Below are 18,528 nucleotides of genomic sequence, written 5' to 3' on the forward strand. Positions count from 1 at the left end.
AAATCTGTAGATGGCTTTGGATAGTATGGACATTTTAACAATGTTAGTTCTTCCAATCCATAAACACAGGATATCTTTCCATTTATTTGAATTCATGCCCTTATAAAAGAGGCCCAAGATATCACCCTTTACCCTCTTTTGCCATCTGAGGATACAAGAAGTCTGAAATCCAGAAGACCCTCACCAGACCATGCTGGCACCCTAATCTCAGACTTTCAGCCTCCAAAACTGTGAGAAATACATTTCTGTTGTTTTTAAGCTACTCAGTCTGTGGTATTTTGTTATAGTAGTCAGAACAGATGAATACAAATGATTTCTAAACTAGTAATAGAATCATATGTAATCAGTGAATAGAGTGATAAGGGTGGTGCCAGCCAGTAACTTGAAGGAGGATATCGTGCTTCCAAAGGTCCTATGGTATTCCGAAGCAACCAGTGCATATCACTGCCATAATACCTTCCATAATTATTTATTGCAATTCTCTGTTTACTTGTCTGTACTCTAGTTAGACTGTGATATGCCTGAGAGCAGACAAGGGTTTTTTTTCTAGCATCAGCCTCATGTAAGTGTGTTTTCAGAAAGAATGTCTTTAAAAAAAAAATGTGAGGTAGGAAGGAAGCAAACTAGAAGGGATAGAGGGAGGAAAAGCAATAAAGAGTATGTCCATGACAACCAAAGACTGCTCTTGAAAATTTTATGTCCATTTGTTCTGAGGTATTCTATTACGGTGATGGCTCTTTTAAGGTAACATGGCCCTTAACCTGTAATGCGTCTTTCCCAGTGTGTGTGTGTGTGTGTGTGTGTGTGTGTGTGTGTGTGTGTGTGTGTCTGTCTGTCTGTCCAGTTGTCCCTATCTCTAGCCCATTTGTCTCTATACAGACATACCTCGGAGATATTACCAGTTTGGTTCCAGACCACTACAAGAAAGTGAATATCACAGTAAAGCAAGTCACACAGATTTTTTGATTTCCCAGTGCATATAAAAGTTAAGTTTACACTATACTATAGTCTATTAAGTGGACAGTAGCATTATATCTAAAAATATAATGTACACGTTTTAATTAAAAAAACTCTTTATTGCTAAAAAATGCTAACCATCATCTGAGCCTTCAGGGAGTTGTAATATTTTTGCTGGTGGAGAGTCTTACCTAGATATTGATGGCTGCTGACTGAGGGTTGGAGTGGCTGTGGCAGTTTCTTAAAATAAGACAACAATGAAGTTTGCTGCATTGATTGACTCTTCCTTTCATGAGCACTTTCTCTGTAGCATGCAGTGCTGTTTGATGGCATTTTACCCACAGTAGAACTTCTTTCAAAATTGGAGCTAATCCTCTTAAATGCTGCCACTGCTTTAGCAACTAAGTGTATGTAATATTCTAAATCCTTTTATTTCAACAATCTTCACAGCATCTTCACCAGGAGTAATTTCCATCTCAAAACCATTTTTTTTGCTCATCCATAAGAAGCAACTCCTCATCCATTTAAGTTTTATCATGAGATTGCAGCAATTCAGTCGAATCTTCAGCCTTCATTTCTAATTCTAGTTCACTTGCTGTTTCTTCCACATCTGCAGTTATTTCTTCTGCTGAAATTTTGAACCCCTTCAAGTCATCCATGTGCATTAGAATCACTTTCTTCCAAACTCCTGTTCTATGAACAGGAGTTGATTTTTTGACCCCTTCCCATGAATCACAAATGTTCTTCATGGCGTCTAGAAGGGTGAATCCTTTTCAGGTTTTCAACTGACTTTGCCCAGATCCATCAGAGGAATCACTATCTGTGGCAGCTATAGCCTTACGAAATGTATTTCTTAAAGAATAAGAACTGAAATTCTAAATTACTCCTGATCCATGGGCTGCAGAATGGATGTTATGTTTGCAGGCATGAAAACAACATGAATCTCCTTGTCCATCTCCATCAGAGCTTTTGGGTGACTACCAGTGTATTGTCAATGAGCAGTAATATTTTTGAAAGGGAATCCTTTTTTTTTTTCTAAGAATAGGTCTCAACAGTGGGCTTAAAATATTCAGTAAGCCATGTTGTAAACAGATGTTGTCATCCAGGCATTGTTGTTGCATTCAGAGCACAGGCAGAGTAGATTTAGCATAATACTTAAGGGCCCTAGGATTTTCAGAATGGTAAATGAGCACTGGCTTCGATTTTAAGTCTTGGGCTGCACTAGCTTCTAACAAGAAAATCAGACTGTCCTTTGAAGCTTTGAAGCCAGGCATTGACTCCTCTCTAGCAATGAAAGTCCCAGATGTCATCTTCCGATATAAACCTGTTTCGTTAACATTGAAAGTCTGTTTGTTTAGCGTAGCCACTTTCATTCATTATCTTAGATCTTCTAGATAACCCACTGCAGCTTCTACATCAGCACTTGCTGCTTCACCTTGTACTTTTATGTTATGGAAGCGGCTTCTTTCCTTCAACCTTATGAAGCAAAATGAGCTTCAAACTACTTCTGCAGCTTCCTCACCTCTCCCAGCCTTCATAGAATTGAAGAGAGTTAGGGCCTTGCTCTGGACTAGGTTTTGGCTTAAGGGAATGTTGTGGCTGGTTTGATCTTCTATCCAGACCACTAAAACTTTCTACATATCAGCAATAAGGCTGTTTCACTTTCTTCTCATTTGTATTTTCACTGGAGTAGCAGTTTTAATTTCCTTCAAGAACTTTTCCTTTGCATCAACAACTTGGCTAACTGGTACAAGTGGCCTAACTTTCAGCCTATCTCGGCTTTTTTTGTGTGTGTGACAATTCCACAACTGAGATATTTTAATGTAAATATTATAAAATACATACAATAAAAAATACAGAATGATAATACATGATATAAGATGGAAAGTAAAAATCCTCCTCCCCACCCTCCAGTCTTCCAGTGGTGCAACTGTAAACACAACAGTTTCTTTAAAATACTGAAATTTAAAGAGTGGATATATGTATATGTATAACTGATTCTTTGCTGCACACCTGAAACCAACACAACGTTGTAAATCAACTAGACTTCCACAAAAATTTTTTTAAAAAAGAAAAATATACTGAAATTTATAAATATTCTAACAAGTCACAAGGCTATGTTTCTTTGGTATTGGTTTGTTTTACATAGTGTTGAGATACATTTAAAATATTAAGCATCACTACTGTTAGAGTAGGAGTGAAACTTAATTTTATAATGAAATACAGTTAACCCTGGGTTGCCAAAAACCCATTTTCTTCATATTTTATATTTATTCTTCCTCATTAAAATAATATTTCTCAGTTAGGTTTTTATTAGTAAGAACCTGCTGTATAAAAAAATAAAATAAAATTCAAAAATTCAAAAAAAATAATAAAAATATACGTTTAGACAGAAAAAAATATAATATTGCTCAAAGCATATACTACCCGTATTGATCACCAAAATTTTATTGTCTTATCTTACAAGTGTAGCACATATATAATTAAGCAGTTGGTAAACCTGTACAGATTGAGCACAAATAAGGCCCACAAGGTACTGCTGTGTAATGTATCTACCAACAGGTTGACTAGGGCAGTTGTTACATTTGACTGCAAGAAGAAAATTAACTGGTTTCTGTTCATTGCTGTGATTAAACAAAGAATGCGTTCCTTTCTTTCAGCTTCAGAGACTAGAGATTCTGAATGCTTTTCATTTGCAGTAGGTGACTGGATAAGTTTCTAAGAACATGGTACTGCTGCCCCTTAAATTAGAAATTTGGCAAAACTCAAAATTATATCACCCAGTAATAAACTACTAAGAAGGATCAGGCAAGAAGCAACTATCTGAATACAAAAGCCTAAATAGGCCTTTCTTCCAGATGCTACTTCTACATTTACCTAAACTATGTAAAGAGATATGAAGAGGCCAGTGGCTGTCAGTAGAATCCAATATGCTACTTTTATCCAGTCTTTGATGTGTGATCTTTTTCTAAGCATGTATGACTCTGTTTGAACACCAGCCATGTGTATTGCCATGTACCCCAAGGTAGAAATTATTCCTTCTCGGTTGGCATTTAATAAACCAACCCTTGTGCCACGGCCATCAGTGCTATATAAAATTAACTGTTTCAGTGGGGTAAAATCAAAGGCTAGCTGGTATAATACAGTAATGCTGATGGCCACAATCCAGGATTTATTTAGGGAAAAAATAATCAATAGCATTAATATTATCAATTTCACAACTATTAAGGTAAAGAAAAAGTTCCAGTGAACTCCATACTCAGTTAAATGTTCCTGATAGCCTATGGATTTTATAATGACTAATCGTCCCATTCCTAGGAAAAGTAATGGCCAAACAGAGTACAATGACTTTGTAAGATAACAAAGTCTGGACCCTTTTGTATATTTTCTCCTAACCTTTGGACAAACCATTGCAGTCCCTAAAATAAAACCTCCTACTCCAAAATCCATTGCTCCTATCCCATAGAGCTCAGTTTTGGCAAATCTTCTGGAAAAAAGTGGGAAGTCCACAGCCAAAATGGCAACAGCAATAAATGCACTGTTAATTACACGGAAACAGAGATGGCTGGGACTGACTTCCAAGAATTTTTCAAGGATTTTCTGAACAGGCATTCTGGCATAGAAAGTTCTCCCGCAGTATATTTCATAGAGCAGCCCTGCCCCCAAGATAATTACAACGAGGTCCTCGAGGAGGACAACTGAAGAGAAAATGGTCAAAGTGATCACTAGAGGAACTATTAGGAAAGCAAAGTGAACGAAGAATAGAGTTCTCCAGGTATGTGAAGAAGAACATAAATGCTGTGAGAGAATGATCAGGAGCCTTCTACACAGGATACAGAGTAGAGGACAGAAGACATTTTTTCTTCTTCCTCATGTGCTCCTGGTGGTCTCGGTGCCCCGCTGTAGAGAGCCACGTAAGCTTCTGCCTTCCAAGCAGTGCTTCCAGCTGATGCAGCTATCTCAGCTTTTGACATGCCTTCCTCACCAAGCTTAATCAGTACTAGCTTTGGATTTAAAGTGAGAGATGTGTGACTCTTGCTTTCACTTGAATATTTAGAAACATTTGTAGGGTTATTAATTGGCCTAATTTCAATATTGTGTCCCAGGGAATAGGGAGGCCTGAGGAGAGGGAGAGAGATGGGGGAACTGCCTGTTGGTGGAGCAATCGGAACACACACAACATTTGTTGATTGTTTGCCATTTTATATAGGTGTGATTGGTGGTGCCCCCAAATAATTGTAATAGTATCATCAAAGCTCACTGATCACTGCTCACCATAACAAAAGTAATAATAACGAAAATGTTTGAAATATTATGATAATTACCAAAATGTGAGAGAATTGCAGTCAGCACATGCTGTTAGAGAAATGGTGCCAATTGACTTGCCCGACACAGGGTTGCCACAAAGCTTCAATTTGTAAAAAAAGCAATATCTGCAAAACACAATGAAGCAAAGCACAAGAAAATGATGTATGCCTGTGTCTACATTTATTTATCTCTCTATTGTTTTTTCATCCCAATTTTTTTCAGCTAAATTCTTAAAGATGAGTAGGATGTGTAAGTAATCACAGGCTCAAAGTTCTTTGCTTCACATATTTATTTAAATTAAAAATACTATTAGGAATCATTAATTTGAAGACATAATTGACATATTTTGTAACTGAGTACTAATTCGTTCTGTCAGTGGTTTGACAAATTATTGGTCTTACTCCATATTAATCTTTTTTTCAAAAAATTTTTATTGAAATATAGTTGATTATTATTATTATTATTATTATTTTTGTGATATGTGGGCCTCTCACTGATGTGGCCTCTCCCGTTGCGGAGCACAGGCTCTGGACGCGCAGGCTCAATGGCCATGGCTCACGGGCCCAGCCGCTCCGCGGCGGCATGTGGGATCTTCCCAGACCGGGGCACGAACCCGTGTCCCCTGCATCGGCAGGCGGACTCTCAACCACTGCGCCACCAGGGAAGCCCTATAGTTGATTATTAACTCTAGTTAATAAATTTGTTTCTTACAGGAGAATTTGTGATTCTGAAACATCTTCATTTTTACTTACGTGTGTCACTACAGTAAGTAAAAATATTGTGCATGACAGTCAGGTTTCACACTATTAGAGAAAACAATTACAAATAAGGAAAGGAGGAAGCCTAGAGTGATCCCTGTAGTGATAGATTGGAATGAGAGTTATCAATGCGATTGCACACACACACACACACACACACACACACACACACACTCACACAAATGGGTAGACATAGAAATATATAGATGTACATGTTCGTATGTAGGAACAGTATCTAATGGCAGTGAGCACAACTACCATCCAAACCTTGCTTTCTAAATACTATTTTCCAATAAAAAAAATCAGGGCTCCTTGGAAAAATCTTGTGAGGTTAGGTGAATTACAAGGTAAGTCTAGAACATCAGGATGCTAATTAATGAAGTGCTCAAAAATATGGTAAAGTCATAAAAAAAGACACTAGCACCAACATGAAGATCTCAATGGCCAAATCTGGGACAATTTGAACAACAAAATGAATAACGATATTCATTTTTGAACAGTTTATGATAAATTATGGATATACAAATTATGGATAAACTGTGGACTAATATAAATATTCATGATCCTCCTTATAAAAATGAATAATTGAAAAAAATAATGGAGAAGAGCAGGTCTTTCTTAAAGTAGAATGTAGAAGGAACAATGGAAATAGGAAATTTCCATTAGGCAAATACCAGAGAAAGAAATATTGTATACAAGATCCATTGATGATGCTAAAGTTAGTGGGTGAAAGTGTCATAAGAAACAGACTATTTACGTCTTATTGTATTCAAGGACACTGAAAAATTTGTTGAGGAAAGAATGAATAAGGCTTAAATTGAAGTATTTAGATGTTATTATTAAAATGATTATGGGGAAAAAAATTTGATCAATGATATGGTACTGTACTAGTATAATTAGGCATGAATATTTGGAAATCTTTAAGTAGAAAAATGAAAACTCACTGCTATGGAAATACTGTGAACAAAACTGCAATCTGTTAGATGCCTGATCCTAGGTTTTTTTAGATCAACAACTTCGTGATGGATTGTGAAGTGGTAAATATTAGAAAATTGTGAAATCAAACTTTCAACCTCTGATTTACAGCTTTTGTTTGACAGTCTTTGGGCATTTGGTTCTAGTTTTCTGTGCGATATATTTTTGTAAGACAATATCTTTCTATCACCTCCATTTTTTAAACATTGCAAGTGAAAAAAATAATGTATGCAGGCAGTTGCTCTCCCTTTCATCAAAACTATCTGAAAGAAAAATGCATTGGAATAAAATTAATTAATTATATCTGAGAGTTAAAACACATAGTAAACCTTTCTTTAGAATATATGCAGATTTATATTTAATAAAGAAAAATAATTAAAAATGGAGGTAATATTAATAAACATATTTCATTCTCTCCAGACAAGTAAAATGAAAATTATCGTAGGGAATTTGTTTAAAAGGATGTATTTTATTTGTTTCCATAAGAAAATACTAATCAATGAGTTATACCCAAAGTAAGCTCTGTTTTAATCTAGGGCAGCTCATGTAGTATGAGAATGTTCTATCAGAAGACTTAAAGAAATAAGCCATATATAAAAGACTGTAGATATTAAAATATTTAACCCAATTTCCAGAGGGGAAGTCCAGTACCTTGAAATCTTACTGAGTATATAAACAGTAAAAACAATTTCTTATGGAATTAAAATAAACTATAAGTTCTACTACAAAGGAGTAAAAAGGAGAAGGAAGAAATAATAAAAACTGAACAAATAAATATGTTAGGAAATTAACAAAATGACAATGGATAAATTAATCAACAGTTACAAAACAAGGCTCCACATGGCATTTTTCCTTAATATAGAATATTTTATTTATATTTCATATAAATTATTAGATTTACTTCATAAATTATCTCACTGCATGCAGTATCTCTTGTCAACCTTACACAAAATGTAAGCTAAACCACACATTTGATGCTGTTACTCCCTCGTGAAAAACTTGTACAGCCTCTCTTTGTCCTGAACAGGCTCAGCAAAAAAGGTTTCTATTTTTGGCTTAAATCCATTGTTCAGAGACCATATTGGCTCAGCATGAAAGTGTGCTTTGATCAGTGACAAAATAATTAAGCCTGTTTGGTTTATTTGAGAAGGTAGTGATAGTATTAGTGCAAGTTTATGCCATCTTTGTCCTTCAGGCATGGATTTTAGCTCCTTACCAAGGGAAACATAGCCTATCATGTTTTGGATAAACCCTAGTTAACTTTCAGGCTTCCATCTCCAGGAATGCCCTGTTTGGAACTATATCACATGTGGCACCCCACACCTATCAGGCTCCATACCTTGGCTTGTGATCGCCACTCAGTGTAACATAGCCTTATCACAAATATCCTACCCCATCTTTCTTTCACTTCAACTTCGCCCTTCCCAGCAAACATTTTTGCCCAGCTAATTCAACTTATCTTTTTTTTTTTTAACTTTTTATTTTGCATTGGAGTAGAGTTGATTAACAATGTTGTCCTAGTTTCAGGTGTACAGCAAAGTGATTCAGTTATACATATACGTGTATCTATTCTTTTTCAAATTCTTTTCCCATTTAGGTTGTTACATAATATTGAGCAGAGTTCCCTGTGCTATACAGTAGGTCCTTGTTGGTTATCCATTTTAAATAATATTGTATGATATCGCTTATATGCAGAATCTAAAAAAAATGGACACAAATGAACTTATTTACAAAACAGAAACAGAGTCACTGACTTAGAGAAAGAACTTATGGTTATCTGAGGGAAATGGTGGCGGGGAGGGATAGTTAGGGAGTTTTAGATTGACGTGTTAACTTACCTTTTGATCACAACTTACACAGAACTCATATTACTTGCTATTTTAGTTAACAAACAAGAGTACCTACTGTGTGCTAAATACTATGCTGGACTCTGGAGGTAAAGCTGTCAAAAATAGACTTTTTCACCATCCTCATGGACCTTGCAGTCTAGAAGTAATGAACTTGTACAAGTAATTATACATTTATACTTGAGATAGGTTTTATTAATGGCAAAGGTCATATAAAAAACATCCTAAAACCTTCCAGGGTATGCTAAGAGTCCCTCCTCTATGCTTACATATTTTTTCTGTTTTCTCACTGTAATAATAGTCTTTCCTGGGGCAGGTCTAAAGTACTGAATATAGTGCTTCAGCCCTAGCAGGTGTTTAATAAATGTCTCTTTAACTTAAATATGTGAAATGATCATCCATAAATCATCAGTAAATTGACTTCCTTGATGCCTTGTTAATAAAAATATTTATGAGGGCTTCCCTGGTGGCGCAGTGGTTGAGAGTCCGCCTGCCGATGCAGGGGACACGGGTTCGTGCTCCGGGAAGGATCCCACATGCCGCCGAGCGGCTGGTCCCGTGACACATGGCCGCTGAGCCTGTGCGTCCGGAGCCTGTGCTCCGCAACGGGAGAGGCCACAACAGTGAGAGGCCTGCGTACCGCAAAAATAAATAAATAAATAAAAATATTTATGTCTCAAAAAAGTCTTTGCAGATGATACATTCATTTTCACTTAAGTGAGTTTTCACTCTTCACTAAGACCTGGGTGGAAAAAAAAATTGCCACTTCTACCCTATGCTGTTTTCCCCCTAAATGAAACTTTCTATTAAAGACTGGCTTATACAGTTCTCAAGATATGGACACCTGGAGCATTTTAGGTAAAAAAAATAAAAAAAGGCATGTCAGGGCATAGCAATATCTGGAATGGCTTTTAAAAAAATTATTTAAATTTGATTGGTTTATTGCCTGAGGCTTTAGAGACAAATATCTGAAAGAATATGGATGAACTCTGAACATTTATTGAGGTTTCTTCACTAATTTATTAGACGATATCAGAAAATGGGCTCCACTGTAATTACAAAGTCTGTTCAGGGTTGCCATTGGCTATCATTGGTTTACTAACACAGAAAGTAAAGAACATTATATACATTTCTCTAAAAAATGAACCCTAACCTCCACCATGCCCAAGTGGACTAAGGCATGCAGGCAACTCAGCAAGAGAGTGGAATGAAATCAGTTCAGCTTATTAATAACATGGTTCAGAATATGATCAAATATTTGCCTGATATTTAATTGGTTCTTGCTTCTATCTCCATATTTGGAAGAGGTCTCAGACCAGGAGATAAATCTTGTCCCTTAGAGTATTAGGCAGAAACTACACATACAGTAGTTGGCACATTTCCCACAGTAATAGGACTGTTTTTCTATGGTGTTTTCATTTCGTTGTAAAATTGAGCACTTAAGGCGCACCAAAATTTAGTACTGAAGCAATACAGAACCTAACGTGCTGCAAGATGTAAGCTATTCAAGTTAGCTATAATTAAAAAAAAGTTTTTAAGTGTATTGAATATTAGGTGAAAATGTTATATGATAAAGTTTAGCATATTCTGATTAACATGGCAGGTAATATATTTAGGTACTATATTGACAGTTATTGCAGTCATTTGATTAAAAAGGACACACAAACCAAGCATATAATGAACAAATATACTAAGAGAACATCTCTGACATATATGTTGGCCTTCTAAAATAATTAATGCAACTTTCATAATAGTTTGAGAGAAATGTTGAGTTTCTAATATACAATGAAGATTTTATCCCAATCTGAATAGCAGAAGTCACTTTTTAGATTAATTTTTAACAATGTTTCCAGAAAGACCTCTTAAAATAATATACATACATCCATGGAAAACATTTATGTATCTTTTCTGGCCCTGCCTTGAGTCTCCATGCTCTAGATTTCACCTACACTCAGTACATCTCATGCAATAAACCTGAGCCTTAGATTTTTGCTCTCTCATTTGCTTAATGAATTATTTTTCTTTAATTCACTGTGAATTATGATATTTGGTCAGTTTTCTCTGATATTCTATTTGACGGACTCAATAAAATCTAACTTCTCTTTCATTGCTTCATAAATAAAAAGTTAATCAAAATAAATAAATAAAAAGTTAATCAAATATTAATTTAGTGCTTGTTATGTGCTAGTCACATACATAGTTTTGACAGGCCAGTCAGGGAAGCCATGGAGGCATACAGTGACATGCTACCTCTTCTGGAGATGATTTTTGCAGATATACTGTGTTGTACGTTGTAAACATGTACAGCTCACGTCATAGTCTTCATACCAGTGTCATTCAATAAGGAGTCTTTATCAAAATTTCCTCTAGACATTTTTTAACGTACGAATTCTTGAGGATCTAGGTCAGAGTTACATAATCACAATTTCTGGGGATGATTTCTGACCATACTTCAGTTAAGGACCACTAATTTTTATTTTGACCCCATTTATGATCACATATATTCTTATATAATTCTTGTGTGTATTATATATTTTTTATAGATAAAGTTTTAAAAAAATTTATTAGAGTATAGTTGATTTACAATGTTGTGTTAGGTTCAGGTGTACAACAAAGTGATTCCGGTATTCATATACATATAGTCATTCTTTTTTAGATTCTTTTCTCATATAGGTTATCACAGAATATTGGTAGAGTTCCCTGTGCTATACAGTAGGTCCCTGTTGGTCATCTGTCCTATATGCAGTAGTGTGTGTGTGTTCATCCCAAGCTCCTGATTTATCTCTCCCCACAGTGTTTCCCCTTTGGTAACCATAAGTTTGTATCGTTTTTTTTTTAATTAGATTCCACATATGAGTGATATCATATGATATTTGTCTTTGTCTGACTTACTTCACTTAGTATGATAATCTCTAGGTCTGTCCATGTTGCTGCAGATGGCATTATTTCATTCTTTTTATGGCTGAGTAGTATTCCATTGTATATATGTACCACATCTTCTTTATCCATTCATCCATCGATGGACATTTAGGTTGCTTCCATGTCTTGGCTATTGTAAATAGTGCTGCAGTGAACATTGGGGTGCATGTATCCTTTTGGATTATGGTTTTCTCAAGATATATGCCCTGGAGTGGGATTGCTAGATCATATGGTGGTTCTATTTTAGTTTTTTAAGGAACTTCCATACTGTTCTCCATAGTGTTTGTACCAATTTACATTCCCACCAACAGTGTAGGAGGGTTCCCTTTTCTCCACACCCTCTCCAGCATTTATTGTTTGTAGACTTTTTAATGATGGCCATTTTGACCAGTGTGCGGTGGCACCTCATTGTAGTTATGATATGCATTTCTCTGATAATTAGTGATGTTGAGCATCTTTTCATGTGCTTTTCGGTCATCTGTATGTCTTCTTTGGAGAACTCTCCATAAGTTAAGTTTTAATTATGTACTTTAATGCCACATTTATATTATGTAACTAAAGTAGTTAGTGTAACATAGTTGTCAAATTATTTCATGTGTGTTAGAGTCCATTACACAACTAGACTGCTAATATCTTGCAGGGGAGAGCATAGTTTATGCTACTGAAATATCTAACCAAAATTTCAATTCTGTTTTCTCTTAATAATTTTTCTAGATTGATTGACGTACTTTTCGTAGTAATGAACTATATTCACCCTCCCGCTTCTTGGTCCAATTTCTCTCCCAAGGTGACACTCTTATATGTAGAGATTAGAGCTCTAGAGCAAGAGCATACTGCCTCACTAATTAGTGGGATTCTAGGCAAATTTTCAAGGGGAAGAGAGCAATAGCTATTGATCATCACTCTTAGAATATTTACATAGTTGATATCCAGAGTATTTGAAGGTCCTGCACTGAGAAAAAAAACTAAAGTTCTACCACTGTGGTTGAAGTATCAATATAGTGGGTAATAGGCTATTTTTGGTACCATTGGCACAGAAGAAATAAATCTAAGCTCTAAAGTGTTTTTAAGGTTTTGAAGAGTTCTTTTTCCATGAATGATGAGGTGGGCAAGTCTGCCCCAGAAAAGTTTGCAGATCCTCATTCCTTTGTGCTTACTATTACAAAATCACTTTTAATAACAAACAACAACATGATTATTAAGGTCAAATATTTAATAGTACGTCACGGGTCCGGACTTGTTAAGTGCTGTATAGGCACTGTCAAACTTAATTCTGACAATATGTGGTAGACACTGTTATAGCTTTTATATTATGAGTGTTTTTTCTTATGTAATATTGACATGAATTTTATGAGAGTAATTGGTCATAAATTATAGATTCTCTGAACTCATTCTACAAGCATTCATTGAGCCCCTTTATAAGTAATATACAGAAATAATGATGACAATCACTTGAGGCAGCCTGAAATATGTTCAATACCTTTATCTCATGAATCAGCCAAAACAGTGGGTTCATAAAAGAAAAGCTGTGTGGTGATATATGTTGTTAAATGTGGCTCACTTCCTTTGCTTCAGTAATTTGGGAAAAAAAATGAGAACTCAGAATTGGTATCAAAACTGAACATAAGGATAAATCAATATAAAAATTTACAGAGTAAATGATTGGATGTATAAATCTTAATCAGAATAATCTGAGTGGGGTAATTAGAGAAATTGGGTGGGGATTTAGGTGAAACAGTATTTGCTGTGACTTATTAATTGTTGAATCTGGATGCTTGGTGTATTTATATAATTTTACATAATAAAATGTTAAAAACTAGAAAAAAAGATAGATCGATGTGTAATTTAAAACTCTGATGAGTTCACAAGCAACCAAATAGTTGTTTTGTCTTAATGTGTTAGTTCAATTCAGCAAATGCATGAATTTCTCTTCCTCAACCAAGATGCAATTAGCAACCATGAAAATATACAATTTTCCATTTGCCTTTGCCCACCTATAATAATTGTGCCTAATGGCCATCTAAATTATTCATTTTATATGGTGAACAAGTGATTATTCTTAAAACAGATCCTGTGCACTTTTAAATTGCTTTTCTTCATTCTCCAGTTGGCCCAGACCATTACTGAGTTAACTGTTTCTTAATGAAAATACTGCCTCACTGAACTTTGCTTTGTCTGCGAATCAGAGGAATAATTTAAAATTCCTAAAGTCCAGAACTGCATCTCAAAATGAGATGGCAAAATGCTAAAGTTTTGTATCTTTTCACTAATGGCCTTTTTCTGAAATGCATTTTCCTTTTCTTTAGAAACAGAACACTTTCAGAGGATATACTTAATATCTATAAACCTGGATACAAATAGTCTGTGTGCTGATGATTCTAGGAAGTTAATTTTATCTATTAAGACATAAACAGAACTTATAAAATGAATAGAAACAGGCAGTATGAGGGTAGAGGGGCAAAAAGAAGGCTTAGAATAATGCTTTTACTTCCTTCTTTCTGCCCCCGACCCCCAGCACTTCCTGTAGAGGAGAAGCTACAGATCAAATTGCTTGAGTCCAAGGCATTGATAGGGTGATACATTTTAGAAGGTGAGATCATTGTGCTAAAGCTGTGGTGCTTCCTCCATTCTTTCATATTTTCCATTTCCTTTGTGTACCATCCACTTTGGTATGGTTAAGGTTTGCCTAAGTGGGCTGTTGGCTGTACATATCTGATGATCTCACTTGCCCTGCTACTTTGATTCCTGTTAGGGAGGCAGATGAAGCAAATAAAACCCAAGTTTAAGAAACAAGGAAAGTAAGGGCTTCCATTAAACTATGTTCTGCATCACAGCCTTTACCAGACCTGTTTCATGGTGTGACTTTAGCTTATATGCTAATACCCTGGAATTTTAATTTGTATATTGTTTCTTTTGTATATCCATCTCTTCGTGTGTGTGTGTGTGTGTTCAAGTGAGGACCATCAGAGGTGATTGGTGAGATGTTCCTGGTATCCTGGGTCAAAATAACAAAACTACCAGCAGAAAACCTTAATTCTACAGACTGTACATGAACACTTAGCAATGGCATAATTTTAATACTATATTATTTTTTTATTTAAAGGCTGAAGACTTGGTTTATTTTATGAAATTATTTCAGAGAGCAAATAATTATTTTTAAGCTTGTGGGCCTGACTCAATGGCTATGTAAACAGTTGGTGCAAACCTACCAAATTAGAACTTGAAAGTTACAAAATCCAGAAAGATTTACTTTTATACCACCTGTGTTTTCTTGAGCTTCTGGTTGACACAGCATGTATCTAAGATATGGAAATCCCTTCTCCTCCTTTGTTCCCTTCAAGTGCCAGCAATTGATTTTCCAGCCAGCAGGAGCATCATGCCCATCTGTGTCCTTTTTCATTTTTGCCTTTCCCTTGACTTTACCTTATAGTTAGTCAGAAATCAATCACATAACCCCAATAGTGTCAAAACTGTAGTATTCTAAATGTCTCAGCTATGTACCTCCAAACTTCCAAAAACCCCCTATTTTTATGATCAAGGACACATATATGCCTAATCAAGTGCGTTCATACAGAGACACTCATTTAGCTAAATTATTATGTATTATAATCAAAAAGTAATTATTTTAATGCAAAATTTTTTACTATAGTGATAAAATAAATATTCATATAATATTTAAATATGAAGTGAAATTAAATAAACATGTAGACACAATTTATTATAACTCATCAATGTAATAAATTAGCATTCTTTGAGTATACAATTTTTAAATGAGAGTCTTTCCCTCTCCTTTGATAATACAAGAAATGAATTTAAACTTTCTTTAAAATAATAAATATGAAGGCATAATCAAATATAAAGTTTGACTTCTAAACTTAAATTTTTTAATCCATAAACATTCTTGCTTATTGTTAACCAGAACAATTGCCTGAGAAAATAGACTTGAAATAAACATTTTATCAACTTATGTGGATAATAGAACAGGCATACCTCAGATGTATTGCAGGCAGGTTTGGTTCCAGACCATCACAATAAAGCAAACATCGAGTTAAAGAAAGTCACACAAATGTTTTGGTTTCCCAGTGCATATGAAAGTTAGGCTTACACTGTACCATAGTCTATTAAGTGTGCAAGAACATTAAGTCTAAAAAAAAAACAGTGTACACACCTTAATTAAAAAATACTTTATTGGGCTTCCCTGGTGGCGCAGTGGTTGAGAGTCCGCCTGCCAATGCAGGGGACACGGGTTTGTGCCCCGGTCCGGGAAGATCCCACATGCCATGGAGCGGCTGGCCCCGTAAGCCATGGCCGCTGAGCCTGCACGTCCGGAGCCTGTGCTCTGCAATGGGAGAGGCCACAACAGTGAGAGGCCCACGTACCGCCAAAAAAAAAAAACTTTATTGCTGAAGAATGCTAACCGTCATCTAGCCTTCAATGAGTCGAAGTGTAGTGAAACAAAGAACGCCTGTACTGAAAATCCTGTGATGCACAAACGTATTGGACTGTTGAAGGTACTTTGTGGACTTATATGGGGTAGGATATATTCTAGGAATGGGGATACAGCTATTAGATTTCAGCTGTCTCAGATATACCAAAGCCATGGATAAATGAAATGTACTGGTGGGAGGCATAAATGCAGAGCAGAGGGAGCCACAGCTGCTAACTCCAGTGTCTCAAAATATGATACTAAGTCTTTATCTGTAAACCTACTACAATTGCTGAGTAGGAATTTATGCTTTCTGTTTATGTATCTTCTGAATTCAAATAAACCCTAAAAAAGTCATAAGTCTGCACTTTGTCATTGTGATATGTCCAATTTTGTAAATGTTGGCAAAAAATTTTTTTGGAAAACCTTTGTATAGACTAACTCTATGGAGGCAAAGTTAGACATATCTTTCAGAGGAATTCCATCAGTAAATGTGTTGATACCAACATTTTATTATAAATTATTGATTTGATCAATTCTCCACTTAAAATCTTTTAAAGTTTTTCTGTAGTCCACCAATTAAATACTGATTTCTCAGCAAGCCATTTTCTCTCCTCCACAATATAGGTACAACCTCCATTAAATCCTTATATCCTTCTTTTCCCATGTTTGCAAGTACCTTTCATCATACCATTTTCATCTACTCTACCAGTGCTGGGCCGAAAATGGTCTCTGCTGTATTTCTGCCTTTCAGTCATGCTTTTCATCATCACTTTGGGGAACACCAGTTTCTCCTTTGGGGAGGGAACACAAAGTCTCTGGGAGACAGTGGTTGTCCTTCAGAAAGTTTCTTTTTCTGATGTATCAGCATTTGATTGAGGTCCTCAAATGTTTATCATATAATTTTATTTAGAAGCAGAGAAAATGTCCTTTGGTAAAGGATTTAAAAGACAGATAAAGATAATTTGAGATTGAGAGTTTAGATATCTGAAAATCTAAATTTATCTCAATGGATTTAATTTCTGTTCCTAATAACAGAGCAATTTGGGAAAGATCATTTGTGATTTGGCCACTTTATACATGTTATCTCATAATCTTTACAAGCACTTTCCATCTACTACCCTTGTAGGTATTCGTATTTCAACTTAATAATCTCTGAAAAGTAAAAAGATTTTCTCAAGTTTAAAGAGAAAAGGGTAGCATTCAAAGTTAATTATGACTGCTATCAATGCTCTTTCTTCTATAAAATAACACTCATTTTTTATGTTTAAATTTATGCCAGTAGAAAATGTTAAAAACTTATTGTGATTTTTGCATTGTTTAAAACTGTGGAAGGAAGGTAAATGGAAATAAACATGTTCCAGTTAAACTCTATAAAAAGGTAATTCTAAGTATATATTATTGTGAAAGAACAATTTACATTATTTAAATGGTGGAGAGAGGATTATTTGGCAAGTATTCAAGTTACTCATAGGGGAAAAGCAATAGTATTTCACATTGCGGACAATTATTGTTACAATGTGTACTTTTTTTCCCCTTAATTATTGTATGTTCCCTCATGTCACATCTGCACAAGACAGAATAATTAATGTACATTAGCTGCATTGTGGAAGGGATGTTTGGTTTTAATTAACATTGGACCATAAGAAAGGCAATTTACTGTATATTACCATTCGTTATTTGATGCACACATACACATACATACATACAGAGTCTGCAAAGAAAGGCAACTATGTGAAATGTTAGAAAGCTTCTCAATCTGGAGTTACACTAAGCCTAACTAAAAATATACAAAATGTTTTTGCAGAATAATTCCTTTCTTCTCTTTGATGTTTTAGACAGTTGTGTGGCATTCTAATGTAAAATGATTTAAAGCCAGAAGTTGGTTGTATACTGATTATTCCAGAAGTGAACTGGACAATCAACAAAGCTCCTGGTGTTCATATGGCAAGAGCAGTAATGCAGAACTCACCAGAGACTAAAATCACAATGCAGGGACTTCCTGGTGGCGCAATGGCAGGCAATAAGAATCTGCCTGCTAATGCAGGGGACGCTGGTTCGATCTGTGGTCTGGGAAGATCCCACTTTCCACGGAGCAACTGAGCCCGTGCGCCACAACTACTGAGCCTGCTCTCTAGAGCCCACGCGCCACGACTACTGAAGCCCGCATGCCTAGAGCCTGTGTTCTACAACAAAAGAAGCCACCACAATGAGAAGCCCGTGCACCTCAAGGAAGAGTAACCCCTGCTTGCCGCAAGTAGAGAAAGTCCGCGCGCAGCAACGAAGACCCAACGCAGCCAAAAATAAATAAAATTTAAAAAAAATCACAATGCATATT

At 35.6% G+C, this 18,528-nt stretch overlaps 1 pseudogene; it reads right to left on the bottom strand.

Moving 5' to 3' along the window:
• Window positions 1-3,393: 3,393 nt before the first annotated feature.
• Window positions 3,394-16,948, bottom strand: LOC113617653 (phosphatidylinositol-glycan biosynthesis class W protein-like; annotated as a pseudogene).
• Between the last annotated feature and the right edge of the window lie 1,580 nt (window positions 16,949-18,528).

Source organism: Aethalodelphis obliquidens, unplaced genomic scaffold, assembly GCF_003676395.1.
Source record: "Aethalodelphis obliquidens isolate GAN/ISIS:26980383/991018 unplaced genomic scaffold, ASM367639v1 scaffold4, whole genome shotgun sequence".
In the NCBI taxonomy this organism is placed as follows: Eukaryota; Metazoa; Chordata; class Mammalia; order Artiodactyla; family Delphinidae; genus Aethalodelphis; species Aethalodelphis obliquidens.